Here is a 13,503-nt window from a genome sequence, read left to right as displayed (position 1 = left end):
TAAAAGTTTTTCACTCCCATCAGAAGAAATCAAAGGCTTAAAAAATTAGAATTTGTTGGCAAGGATGCTTGTTCAGTTCAGACTTTTAAGGAGGGCTCAAAACCTACAGCTGCAGGATCCTGCTTTTCAAAATAAATCTAGCAACTATTTTCTGCAGAAAAATAAATTGTGAAAATCTTATTAACCTGGGTTCACAGCAGCTGCATTCTCTCCGCCTAATCTGGCTTCACTGTTGTGCCTTTGAGAAACTTCAGATCTTTGCTCCAAGGTGGACAGATGGAAATCAAAGGGCTTAAGGCCAAGCAGTGCCCTGCTCTTCATCCTTATGGAGATGTGGTGTCAGCCCATTGTCTTGCCTGCCAGGGCATGGGCTAGATTTGACGCAAGGTTTTTTCTACCAGCCCAGCAAGGCCAGCTCAAACTCAGAGTATGAGCTTGAGGAGCGAGGATCTTGGGGGTGAGTTTTAAGAGGAGTACGAAGGAAGCCAGCAGGATGCTGTGGATGTTACTCTGAAACACCAAGAATGAAAGATTCCCTGCAGGGTTGGCTTCCTGAGCGATTTGCTGCTATTCCTCACAAAATTCTCTATGCTGATGAGAGTGTAGGTCAACAGAGGGTTATACGTGTAGCCCCATCTCTTGGATATTTTCCCCCAATAAATCCGTTAATACAAATGAGCTTCTCGTGGATTTCAGCAGAAGTTAAAGCCCAGCTCTCAAGATCAGGATGACATGAGGGCAGATTGCAGGTCATTGGCTGTTTATGCAGAGCATCCTTTCTCTGTGCGGGAACAGAGTGCTATTCTCCATCCCTTGCTGCTCTGTGCAGTGACATTTTCAGGACCCAGGCTTGAGGACTTTGACTGGGTTGCTTCCTGTTTTAAGAATCTCCATTTCAAATGCTCTATACATGGCCTTGTGCAGGGAATTAAAAAAGAAACCAACCCATATCCTTCTCCCTTGAATGATGTGGTGGGCGGTGGGGAGCTAAGCTCACATTTCCAATAGAGAAGGAGAAGACACAGCTGGTAAAACAGGCTCAGAATGTGAAAGAGAGGAAAATGAAGAATGAGAAGAGAGAAATATGTTCACCGTCAGGGCTACGGTGCTGTATTTTTTCCCCATCCACTGTGAATTTGTGGGGATGGGGTGCTTTCTTGGTGCTTAAGATCATATGTTCTATGTTTAAACCACTGCTGTCAAAGCTTGGAGAGTAACTAAAACAAAAAGGTCACAGGTCAAATGGATGTTTTCCAGTTGACCGGAGTGCAGTGTAAATCCTGGGGAAGGAAATAACCAAGCAAACATCCACCAGACCTGTGTCTGCATCCCTCACCCTGGTGCCGGTTGCTAGTGACAGGTCCTACTAGGACCTGCAAAGTGGTGGCAGCGCTAGGCAGGCAGGAGGCAGCCTGCCCCAGCATCCCAAAATGTGTTCTATGCAAATTTTTATACAAGATGTGGATTTGATCTAGGTCAGTGATTAGGAGAAGAGACAGGTTCCTTCAGGTGAGTAAAGTAAGAGATGAAACATCATCCTGTTGAGGAGCCTGGGCTGTAGGCGCATCCTTTGCCCCTGCAACACGTCATCAGCCAAGGGCTGATCTTTGCTGCTGTGCACCCTCAGCAGGTTTGCTGATGCCACCAAGCTGTGTGGTGTGGTTGACATGCTGGAGGGATGGGATGCCATCCAGAAGGATCTGGACAGGTTGGAGAGGTGAGACTGTGTGAACCCCCTTGAATCCTGTGTTTAGTTCTGGGCCCCTCACCACAAGAAGGATGTTGAGGCTCTGAGTGAGTCCAGAGAAGAGCAACAAAGCTGGTGAGGGGGCTGGAGAACAGGCCTTATGAGGAGCGGCTGAGAGAGCTGGGGGTGTTTAGCCTGGAGAAGAGGAGGCTGAGGGGAGACCTCATTGCTCTCTCCAACTACCTGAAAGGAGGTTGTGGAGAGGAGCGACCTGGGCTCTTCTCCCAAGTGACAGGGGACAGGATGAGAGGGAATGGCCTCAAGCTCTGCCAGGGGAGATTCAGGCTGGACATTAGGAAAAAGTATTTCACAGAAAGGGTCATTGTGCACTGGCAGAGGCTGCCCAGGGAGAGAGTTGAGTCACCTTCCCTGGAGGTGTTTAAGGCACGGGTGGATGAGGTGCTGAGGGACATGGTTTAGTGTTTGATAGGAACGGTTGGACTCGATGATCCTGTGGGTCTTTTCCAACCTGGTGATTCTATGATTCTATGATTCAACAAGGCAAAGTCCTGCACCTGGGTTGGGGAAATCCCAGACCCAGTTACAGGCTGGGCAGAGAATGTATTGCGAGCAGCCCTGAAGGGAAGGGCTTGGTGTGCTGGTGGATGAAAAGCTCAGCATGAGGTGGCAAAGTGTGCTTACAGACCAGAAAGCCACCTGTGTCCTGGGCTGCTTCCAAAGCAGCGTGGCCAGCAAGGCGAGGGAGGGGATGCTGTCCCTCTGCTCTGCTCTTTTGTGACCCCACCTGAAGTCCTGAGTCCAGTTCTGGAGTCCTCAGCGCAGGAAGGACTATTGGATCTGTTAGAGTGAGTCCAGAAGGGCCTGTGAAGATGACAGAAGGACTGGAGCACCTCCCATATGAGGAAAGGCTGAGAGAGTTGGGGTTGTTCAGGACAAGGAACAGGGGATTCCTGTTCAGGATAGGACAAGGGGGAACAGGTTTCAGCAGAAAGAGGGGAGATTGAGATGAGATATCAGGAAGGAATATTTTCCTGTGAGGGTGGGGAGGCCCTGTCCCAGGTTGCCCAGAGCAGTGGTGGCTGCTCCATCCCTGGAGGGGTTCAAGGCCAGGTTGGATGGGGCTTGGAGCCCCTGATCCAGTGGGAGGTGTCCCTGCACAAGCCAGGGGGTTAGAACTCGATGATCCTTGAGGTCCTTTCCAACCCAAACCATTCTGTGGTTGTGTGATTTGTACAGGCAGTGTCCCCAGAGAGCATCAAGGCAACAGCGTCTCTGCTGTTGCTTCACACCGGCCCTCACAAAGTCCCCCTGAGTTTTCAGCGTGGCCAATTGCTCTTCAATGTGTTTTAACATGAAAATAAGAATAGATAAAGGCAAAATGTTCTGGGAGCAATGCCAAGCCAAAGGCACTGCATTATTAAGAGATCCGTATCTGGATAACTATTTATGTCCTTTAACAACTTTTAAGAGAAAATATGGTGTTTACAAGATCAGACTGGGATCGTCGTAAGAAATAGAGCTCTCCTTTTTAAATTCTATTGAGTTTATTATTATTATTCTAATAATAATAATATTTCACCAGCGAAGCCATATACGAGAATATTATCTGCATAGGAACTGAAAATGAACCTGAAATGATCAGCGTATTTTTTAAAGGCACTTTACAAGTCACTTGGCATTGGAAAATGTACAACTATCCGTCAGAGCAAGGCTTGGGGATAAAATAATTAGAAATCACACAACCATAGCAAAGGAAGATTAGTGCTAAAATTAGAAGCCATAAAGTTGTTTTTAGATTAGGCTGGAATCTAGGCAGGCTGTTTTATAGTACTGTGTTACTTAAGAAAATGCCAGGTGAGGGGAGTGAATTGCCTGTGTTTGGTTGTCTTGCAATGGAAATGCTATCTCTAGTGCTAGGTAGGATGATCTATGAGATAATTTTCAGGGAAATCCTTAGGGAATGGAAATACAATCAACCATGAGAGATGAAAAGCTGCTAAAGAGGCTGGTTTTGGAGTCTGGCTCCTCTTCCCGCTCCTTGGCGATATTGTATAAGGTTGGTTTGCTCCTACATTTGTTTCAGGGTTGTAGTAGCCAAATATCCATGTTGCATGGAGAAACAGAGGTGGAATGGCCAGGTGAGGCAGGATCACTACGCGTAGGTAGTGTGGATGTGAACCAGAGCTGCTCAGCTGGTTCTTTGGGGCCAAATAGCAACTTCATTGGTTCATATATCTGCTGGAGATCCTTATGCATGAACAGGGATGAATCTTCTGTCAGGGGAGGGCCGCAGAAACTATCAGATGGGTGGGACACTTCTCCTATGAGGACAGACTGGGAGAGTTGGGGTTCTCCAGCCTGAGGAAGAGAAGGCTCCATGGCAACCTTGTGATGGCCTTTCTGTACTTAAAGGGGGCTTAGAAGAAAGCTAGGGACGGACTTTTTCCCCTGGCCTTGCAATAAGATAAGATATAATAGTTTTAAATTAAAAGAGGGGAGATTGGGACTAGATACAAGAGAGAAAATATTATGCTGAGGATGGTGAAACACTGGCCCACGTTGCCCAGAGTAGTGGGTAGTGGTGGATGCCCCATCCCTGGAAACATTCAAGGTCAGGAGCTGTGAGCAACCTGATCAAGTTGAGGATTTCCCTACTTACTGCAGGGTAACTGGATGGTAACAGGTTGGACTGGATGGACTTTAAAGGTCCCTTCCCACTCAATTCTGTGATTCTAAGATCAGTCATGCTGGCTGTATTGTACTAGGAAGTGTGTAATGCAGCAGGACCCACATTTACTCCCAGATGGCGTCAGCTCAGCGCTGCATGTTTCTCCAGTGCTGGCCTTCAGCCCCACTACACCATTAGTTTCCAAGGGGCCGCCTTTGAATAACACCTGTGCCAATTAAGCCTATTGCAGTGTGTGTTGTGTTTGGAGATGGGGACATACCTAATGTGCCTTGGGTCATGGGCTGGGGACAGGGCATGGCTGGGGATTTGCTTCTCTTTGTGTGCAGGTGCTGGGAGCCCCTCCTTTTTTGTGGTGGTTTGGGACACAAGATCTTACCACTGCACTGGGCAATGGGTGATTTTCTGGGTTCGGTGAGGAAGGAGCCAAAAATGTGTGTCCTGTTTGGCATGTGAGGACTCAGTGTGTGACGGGATTAGGGTGGAGAGCAATGACACGGGACAGCTTCAATGTGGAAAGTGGCTGAACAGACTAAGCCCTTCAGTCTGGAGGAGGAGGGGGAGCTGAGGAGTAATCTAAGTGGAGTAGGTAAGCCTTACGTGATGTGGAGGTGGATAGGGAAGAGTTATTTGTTGTGTCTCACAGCTAAAGAAGAACCATGAAATGATTGGACAGAGGCTTTAAATGGGAGGACGCACTTTTTTATAAAACATTTAATTAAACTGTGGACCTCCTTGCCACAGGATGTTGTGGATGCCAAAAGTATAAATGGCTTCAAAAGTCAATTAGAGACATTTGTGGATGAAAGATCCATCAGGGGCTGTTAGCACATCGCTGCAGCTGCAGCCACCAGAATGGGAAGCATCTTGGCTTCGTGCTGTCCATCAGAAGCAAATACCCAGAGAAGCAGTCCATATATGTCCCATTTCATAAGCCTCTTTGTCCTCATCAGAGCTGGGATCTTGGGCTGCAGGACCTTGGGCACTTGCCCTGGTGTTGAACCCAATTCATGCTGGTGAAGGATGAGGAAAGCTGCATCTGCTGACCCTCCGTCCCGGGCTTCCCATGGCACATGAACACCCATATCTGTAGACTGGACATCACCAAAATGGGCCAGGTGGATATTGTGGAGCGTGATATTCCCTAATGTATCAGGAAGCCTTCTTCTGCGGGTTGGCTTAATCCAGCATGCCTGGCCAAGCCAGGAGCACAGATCCAGAAGGGTTGAGATCCTGCAGTGAAAATGTCCTACCACCAAATTCCTCTTGAGTCCTAGTAAGCATCCTGAGAGGGTACAGTGTAGGGAAAAAAAAGTATGATCTGTATATAGATGCCTTCAGAGAAAAAGTGTCTTGACAATAAGAGGTTTTCAGATAGTTGGAAAGGCATAACATGAGCAAGAGGTGGCCAACTAAATGTCCCTGTCACCCAGGGAAAGGTGAATTCTTCAGTGCTGGTGCCTTGAAATGGGGATTTCTGGGAGAGAAACCTGGATTTTGTGGGATGTGCTGCCTAAATATGGATGCAGCTCGGCAAAGCCTCTCACCTGGTCCCACCAGAGGTACCAGATAAAACGGTCTATAGTCTCCCTCCTGGCCAGGATGCAGCAACCCTCTGTGACCACCCGCAGCATCTTGTTGGCATGTGCATTTCCCAGTGCCTGCAATGGGAAAGTGGAGTCGAGCAGACTGCCTGCTCCCCCCAAAATGCTCCCTGCTGGGCCTCCAGCTCGGTAAAAGCAGGACAACTCCTCATTGACTCTTTGTAGCCTGAGAACAGAGCCTTGGAAAAGTCCGGCAGCAGGAACTTTACTAATTCTGACTAATGACTCCAAAATACTGACTGAGGGGAACAATCGGGCACCATCAAAAGGTGCAGACAAAAGAAATGCACTGTATTGCAATAGCAAATGGAGTTGAATTTGGTCTGATGGAGCACCTTTCATACTGAGAGCATTTAAAAGGCCTTTGCAGATTAAATGCTGCGTGCTGGCAGGGCTGGTGGAGCGGGTCTTTATGTACCCAACAAAAGATGCTGTGGCGGCAGAGGAGGACCTTCTTGTGGTGGGAGAGGGGACTGTGTTGGGGTTATCCTGAATTCTACTGTTTTATCAGTGCCGCTACATCTCTGCCTGGCTCTTGGATGGGTACTGGAGGTGATCAGGCAAGACCTGGATTCCTCTGTTGTCCTGATGCTTCTGTAGCTGTGCGGCTACTAGCAACGTTCCATCAGCGCTCTGGACTGGGCATGCTGTAGGCATGCTGTGGGATAAACACAATTTGTTTTGGAAGGGAGAGAGTGGCATGAAGCACCTAGTTCAGTCTGTGACATGAGATGATTCTTTCCCTCTTGGCACTGGGCAGAAATCCCTTGGTGTTCCCTATGGATCTGCTCATCTTGGCATCGCTTAGAGGGTCAGGCAGCTTGGTGTGAGAGACTGGAAAAGCCCCTCCATGCTGTAGCCTTCAAAACACAGGTGGCTGAGCCACTTCATCCTTTCAGGAGTGCAGCAATAGTGGTGTCTGGTCTTGTGGATTTACCTGGTTCTATGGACCTGCAGGTCCTTCATGTGTAGGTCTGTAGTCTTGATGGGCTCAGTTCTTCTGCCTTTCTTTTATCTTTGGGGAAACAGAGGTGGAGAAACACGTTGTGATTCACATGAGAATCCCTCAGCATGGCTGGGAATAGATTTGGCCTCCCAGGTCACTGGCTGGTCCTCTAATCTTGTGGTCTCTTTGACAGTTTTGTGAAGGCTCACATATGATTTCAGCTCTTTAATTTTAGCTAAGCCAGAATAGCATTGGCACAGCTGTGTGAGTGGATCTTTCAGTCCCAAAACCAATTCTGTGGAGGGGATGTTTCTTGCCCCTTGCAAGGAAAGGAAAAGGTTAATTACATTCCCCCCCCCACTTTTTTATTTTTCCTTTTTTCTTTTTTTCTTCGGAAAAGAGGAAATAAATGTATGTACCCCACCCAAAGAGGACTGCACAAATCTGTCAGCCCTTGGTGGGTGGGGGCAGGCAGCTGGGCTGAGTTAAGGAAATAGCTCTTGGGAGGGAAGGGGCTGGGGGCACAGAGGGGGCTTGGCTGCCCGCCTGGTGCTGCAGGCAGCGAGGGGGACGCAGTGCTGGGCTATATTTGGAGAGCCCAGGCTGTGACTCTGTCTGCAGAGCCATGGAGACTTGTGATGAATTCTTACCCGGGGCTGGAATAAATGATCTGCAGCAAAGCTCGGTTTGGGGTTAGAAATTGAACTCTAGGGTGAGGAAGGAGATCTTAGACCTTCTCCCTTCTCCTTCACTGCACCAGCTCCCTGCTAACCAAGATAACTGGAATCCAGCAGCGTTCTGGATTCGCTGGAGGACCGCACTGCGTTGGTGTTGGGTCTGCTGCGTGCCTCTGTCCCAGCAGAGAAAGGAGGATGGGAAGCAGACTGAGATGTGTTGGAAACCTGGATTCTCCTTGCTGTTCCAGCTGTGTTTCCATGCCACCTGCACTCCAACTGGTTCTGGCTGATGTCATGGCAAGACTTCCTCTCACAGGCAGTGGTCTCGCGTGCTGTCATCCCTCAGTGGGGAGTTGATGTTCTGCAGATGGCTTTGCTGTCTCCCTCCCCATCTGGCCAGCACTGCTTGCCAAGCAGGGGTGTCTCAAGGGGTCACCTGAGTGGCAGCAATAGCAGGGACAGGTTCTCCATGATGACCCAACTTGGGGGGGTATTTTGGTGCCACTTCTGAGTTAATGCTTAAAGGAGTATATAAAGACCCAGAGCTATAAGTTTCTTTGGGAGATGATTACAATAAAAATAAATTCACGTGCAGTAGAGCCGTAAGGTGAAAGTGAAGCAGAATCATAGAATCATGGAATAATTTGGGCTGGAAAAGACGCCTAAGGCCATTGAGTCTAACTGTAAACCTGACCCTGCAAAATCCACCACTATACCATGTCCCCAAGTAGCACATCTACACATAGGAAAAAATTTTTCACAGAAAGGGTCATTGGGTGCTGGAACAGGCTGCCCAGGGAGGTGATTGAGTCACCTTCCCTGGAGGGGTTTAAGGGATGGGTGGATGAGGTGCTGAGGGACATGGTTTAGTGTTTGATAGGAATGGTTGGACTCGATGATCCGGTGGGTCTCTTCCAACTTGGTGATTCTATGATCTTCTAAATCCCTCCAGGAATGATGACTCTGCCACTTCCCTGTGCAGCCTGTGCCAGTGCTTGACAACGCTTCTGGGGAAACCGATTTCCTAATATTCAATCTAAACCTCCCCTGGCTCATCTTGAGGCTTTTTCCTCTCATCTTATCATTTGTTACTTGGGAGAAGAGACCTTTCAGGCAATTTTAGAGAGGATAAGTACCATAGAATCACAGAATGGTTTGTATTGGAAGGGACCATGAAGGTCATCTGGTCCAACCCCCCTGCAGTAGTCAGAGACATTTCAACTGAACTGGGGAGCTCAGAGCACCATCCAACCTGACCTTGAACGTTTCCAGGGATGAGCCATCCACCATCTCTCTGGGCAGACTGTGCCAGTGCTTTACCACCCTCAGTGAAAAAAATTTCTTCGTAACGTCTAGTCCAAACTTCTCCTCTTTTAGTTTAAAGCCATTACCTATTGTTCTATTGCTTCAAAAGTAGTAGGGTTATGTCTTGAAATAGCTCAAAGTGACTTTCAAGCCTTTTGTCTTGTTGAGCTTCAAGGCAACTAAATTCAAAGCATCTAAATTCAAAGCTATTTGGCATATATCACACAGGGTGTGCTGTTTACACAAAGCGTACCCAGGTCTTTCCCATTTTTCCTTCATATCAGCTGGAACTGACATATGTAACCTATACTCATCATTTGACCATAGCAGAAGACAAGCCGACTCTGGAGGCTCAGGGGAGTCTGTGCTTGGAGGAGGGCTGGGACTGAAGGTGGAGTTGATGTTGATCCTGGTGGCATGTCTGAGATGGATTTACATCCTCATGCCCTTAGCCAGATAGATGCTTTGCTCATGGTTCTTATTTCAGCTGAATGGTGCAGTAGGGACAGGATGGGGATTGTTAGGAAGGCCAGAATTGGTTCTTTAATCCCAAACCAGCACTGCTTGGTTTAGGAAATAATCAGTGGAGCCTTGGTGGTGTTTTCCAGTGGAGGAGTAGACCTGCTGAGGCTGGGCATCCCCGTGGGACGATGTAGAGCCTGATGGTGAGGCACAGCCCTATGGTGGAGGGGGCTTTCACTACCCTCTCCAGCACAGCTCTGCAGCAAGGGGCTCATCTGGGTGTAGCAGAATGGGTTTCCTTGCCTCTTGTCTGGGATTCACCATCTGTTTGAGCTTTTAATATCACTTCATTCTCCCTCCCTACATCCCACACCCCTGTCCCAGATGTATTTGTTTAAGTTGCTTTAATTAACTTGCATTTTCCTGTGCGTGACAGCTCCTTAAAGTTTTGGTAGCTGTTTTCTGTCCTTCCACAGTTGTCACTGACATGTAGCACTTTCCCTGCAGACTCGCTTTCAAACCTACCATCTTTTTTCCCTGCTGTGCAGAATTATTTCAACATACTGGAAGGAAATGGTTTCCATGTGAGCCTTTTTATACACACTCAATTGATTATCTGGTGTGATTTTCCTGATCCTTGCTGGTATCTATGAGGATTTTGAGTGAGGAAGCCGGAGGGGCGTCGGATGACGGTTTAGGTCAGATAGATTTATCTTCACGAGTGACAAGACAGATAACTCTGGAATGGCATGGCTACAGGTGTTATCATTCGGGTGTCTCCTCAAGAGTGAAGGTTAATGTCTTGCCACTACTGATCCATCACGGTATTATCTGCAGGATTTATAGGTCTTCTTTCGCCTTTTCCACAGGTTCACTTTTCCAGAGCCACAAGCTATGTACCTGCTCCCTGGCTGCAGCAGCCATCGTGGCCACATCAGCAAACCCCTGCTCTCCTGGGTTTGTTTGGTTTTAAATCCAATGTTAGGAATAATCTCTGCTTGTTACTGTATAGTTTTGCACTTCCCCAGTGGAGGGAGGTGGGATGAACGAGAGCAAGCCCAACACTGCAGTTCTCTCCCAAAGGAAGGCATCAGGCAGATGGAAACAAGACAAAATGATCCTGCTTTTCTGAGGACGCCCCTCAGAAATGTGAGCAAAGAGAGACTCAGATCTTAAAGTAAAATCTCTTTAAGAAAAAAAAAAGAAGCAGCAATAAATCCAACATATTAAAATAAAAAGGCAACTAACGTGAGTGACAATTGTACAGTATCAGATAACACCACATCCTGAATTCCAGTGGGATAGGAAATATGAAGCAAAAATCATTCAGGTGCTTCTAGATAGCGATAAGGAAAGCAATTCCCATTTACTGGTAGAAATAAAATAAGAGATCCTGATAAAGCCTCCATGACTAGACTGGATTAGGGCTCTAGCTGTGAAAATTCATTAAGGGAATGCAAAAGAATGCATATCTCGCCGAGCTGAAATGACTACAAACACTATTTATCTGGAGAAGAGCCGATTCACTCAGAATAAATGGATTTCTTTCAAAGGGAAGGGTGGGGCTTATCTGTCAGAAATCTGTATCCCTGCTTTGTCATTTATTATGCAAATATGCCTCACACCTTTCTAAACCATGAATGATGAGTTTGTGTTGGAAGAGTGATCTTATGCTGTTCCAACATCTCCAGGGCCAGGCGCCCAACACTGGGAGCTGCTGAATTCAGGACGGCTTCTGGCGGTGAGCAGTGCCAGTCCTCGCAAACTAGTTCAATGCAATTTACTCAGATATTATCAGAGTTTCCATAAACAAATGCACTTTTATTTTATTTTATTTTATTTTATTTTATTTTATTTTATTTTATTTTATTTTATTTGCCTGCTCTCTGTAGCTGACTTTGTATCAGGGCCTCGTGCAGAAGGGACCCTGTGGCAAATTTTGCTCTGTCCTTTTCTGCAGCTCTGTCCCTTTTGGCATCAGCACCATTTAAAGCTAAAATGCATCACTCCTGGATAGGGCTTAGTGGAACAAAGGTGTATTTCAGCTTCACTGCATGGTTGACCCTGAGGTGTTTGTCAGTGGCTGCAGAAGCACTTGCAGGGATGTGTGGAGACTGAAAACATGACCTAACACCTTTTTTTCCTAGCAATTAAGTATCTCAGGATGTTAATTTTAGAAACAGAATTGAGCTGGTAGGAGCCACGAATAGTGGATGAAATCTTGATGCTCTCTTAAGTGGAGGGAATCATAGAATAATTAGGGTTGGATTGATGAGAGTGTTGAGCCAGCATTTAATGAATGAAAAGAAAACCCCAAACAGAAGAAGGCCTCTAAAAGGTTTTTCCTGACAAGAGGGTTTTAGCTTTCCATCATGTATTTAGGAAAGGTTCCTGATGAATCATGCCTTTGAGTCGTGGTCTTTGATGAGCAGGAGGTACCAACCACCTTGGATCTGCTGTGGCTAAAGGGAAAGTTTGATGTTGGCCATTGCATGAATCTCAGTTCTTCAGGGATGTTTTGCATTTCTTTTTTGACCCCAGCATATCTGCAGCAGACCTGGGCTGGATGGACTCTTGCAGTGATTCTGCTAATGGGATCTGACCTGATGGCTTTGCATGTTTTAAGTAAATTAAACACAGCTGCTAGGAAAATCCAGTAACCTTAACAGCACCATGGCTCCGTTGTCTGCATTGTAATTACAGCGGCAACTGCCTGCAAGTTCTACTTTTTGGTTTATTTTTAAATAACTTCTGAGCTACCCTTTGATCAACTGCTTCATCCCCGAGTCCTGCCTCTCCTCTTCCTTGTTCTGAGCTTAACCCTTGCTTCTTCTTCAAGCATCCATCTCATTGCAATGTAAGTCAGTTGCAAATGCAAGTGGCTGGTTGCAAAAATGACACTCCTTCCTGAATAAATCCTGCAATTTTGATCTGAGGGTGAATCTGGGTAGAAATTTAAGCCAGAGCTTATGAGGTACATGAATACCACAGGCATTCAGAAAGAAATGTTTTATGGATGCTGGGGAAGTGTATCTTGAAATATGCAGCTTTTTCTTTGCTTCAACTGAAATCCTTTGTACCCCTTCAGAGAGATGGGCTTTCTGTCACAGTGACAACACTTTAATCAGAAGCAAAAGGAGTTAGTTTTATGTAGGAAGCAAAGCTAGGAGCCTAATTAATTTTCCCTCGTCAACTCTTGAGTGGAGCCCATGCCTACAAGAGCAAACAATCAGCTCCCAGCACGGGCATAGTTGCATACTCCTTCCTTTCATTAAAAACTCATGCTATCTTCGCTGCAGGATCTGCACAGGCTTAAATTTCTGGAGGAAACCTAGGCTCAGGGAAATAACTTAGAGGTTTGCATCAGAGCCTGCAGAAGTGCTCAAAACCCAGCTGAATAATAAACATATCCCATTCCAACAAGGGGGATTGGCTCAGCATCATGGGATGCTGATCCCACCTCAAGAGCAGTGCATTCAAGGCAGCAGAGCTACAGCTCCTGAGCTGCGTTTGAGGTCACAGTGTGTTTGGTTAAAGAGTCATGGAATGGTTTGGTTTAGAAGAGATCTTCAAAGGTCCAGCCCTCCTGCAATAAGCAGGGGCATCTTCAGCCGGATCAGTTTTTATCAGGGCCTCATCCAACTTGACCTTGAATGTTTTTATGGATGGAACATCTGCCACCTCTCTGGGCAACCCGTGCCAGTGTTTCACCACCCTCATTGCACATCATGGACTACCCTTCATCCTAACAATACAGGGAATGAGCTGACTCTTGGAGGTCTGAGGGTACTTCCAACAGAACTGGTTGCCAGCTTATTTTCCAGCATGACTTTTTTTTTTTCCTCCTGGCTGACCAAGACAGGCATATCTCTGATGTGATTCCCTGGTCTGCTCTCTCATCTGCCATCTGCGGCGCATCGTCATATATTTGTGTTTGAGAGTGAAACAGGTGTATATGCATTTGATCTGGGTAAAAGCACTGAGTAAGTGTGATTTGGGTTGTAAAGTTTATGAGATTCTGTGTTTTATGGTGAATTTTAAATTGACTTTGCAATCAGGGGACATTAGAGTTTGTAAAGGGAAGTTGGTGTGATGTGTTGCAGAACACAAGGTGG

General features: G+C 46.8%; 1 protein-coding gene across 3 annotated transcripts in view; it reads left to right on the top strand.

The window, feature by feature from the left end:
* ZBTB7C (zinc finger and BTB domain containing 7C) overlaps positions 1–13,503 on the top strand; it is a 143,190-nt gene that overhangs the window by 46,373 nt on the left and 83,314 nt on the right. The gene's annotated exons all lie outside the window — the stretch shown is intronic.

Source organism: Phaenicophaeus curvirostris, chromosome Z (assembly GCF_032191515.1).
Source record: "Phaenicophaeus curvirostris isolate KB17595 chromosome Z, BPBGC_Pcur_1.0, whole genome shotgun sequence".
NCBI lineage: Eukaryota > Metazoa > Chordata > Aves > Cuculiformes > Cuculidae > Phaenicophaeus > Phaenicophaeus curvirostris.
Note: the sequence above shows the minus strand (reverse complement) of the source record. Positions and strands in the feature narration are given on the sequence as shown.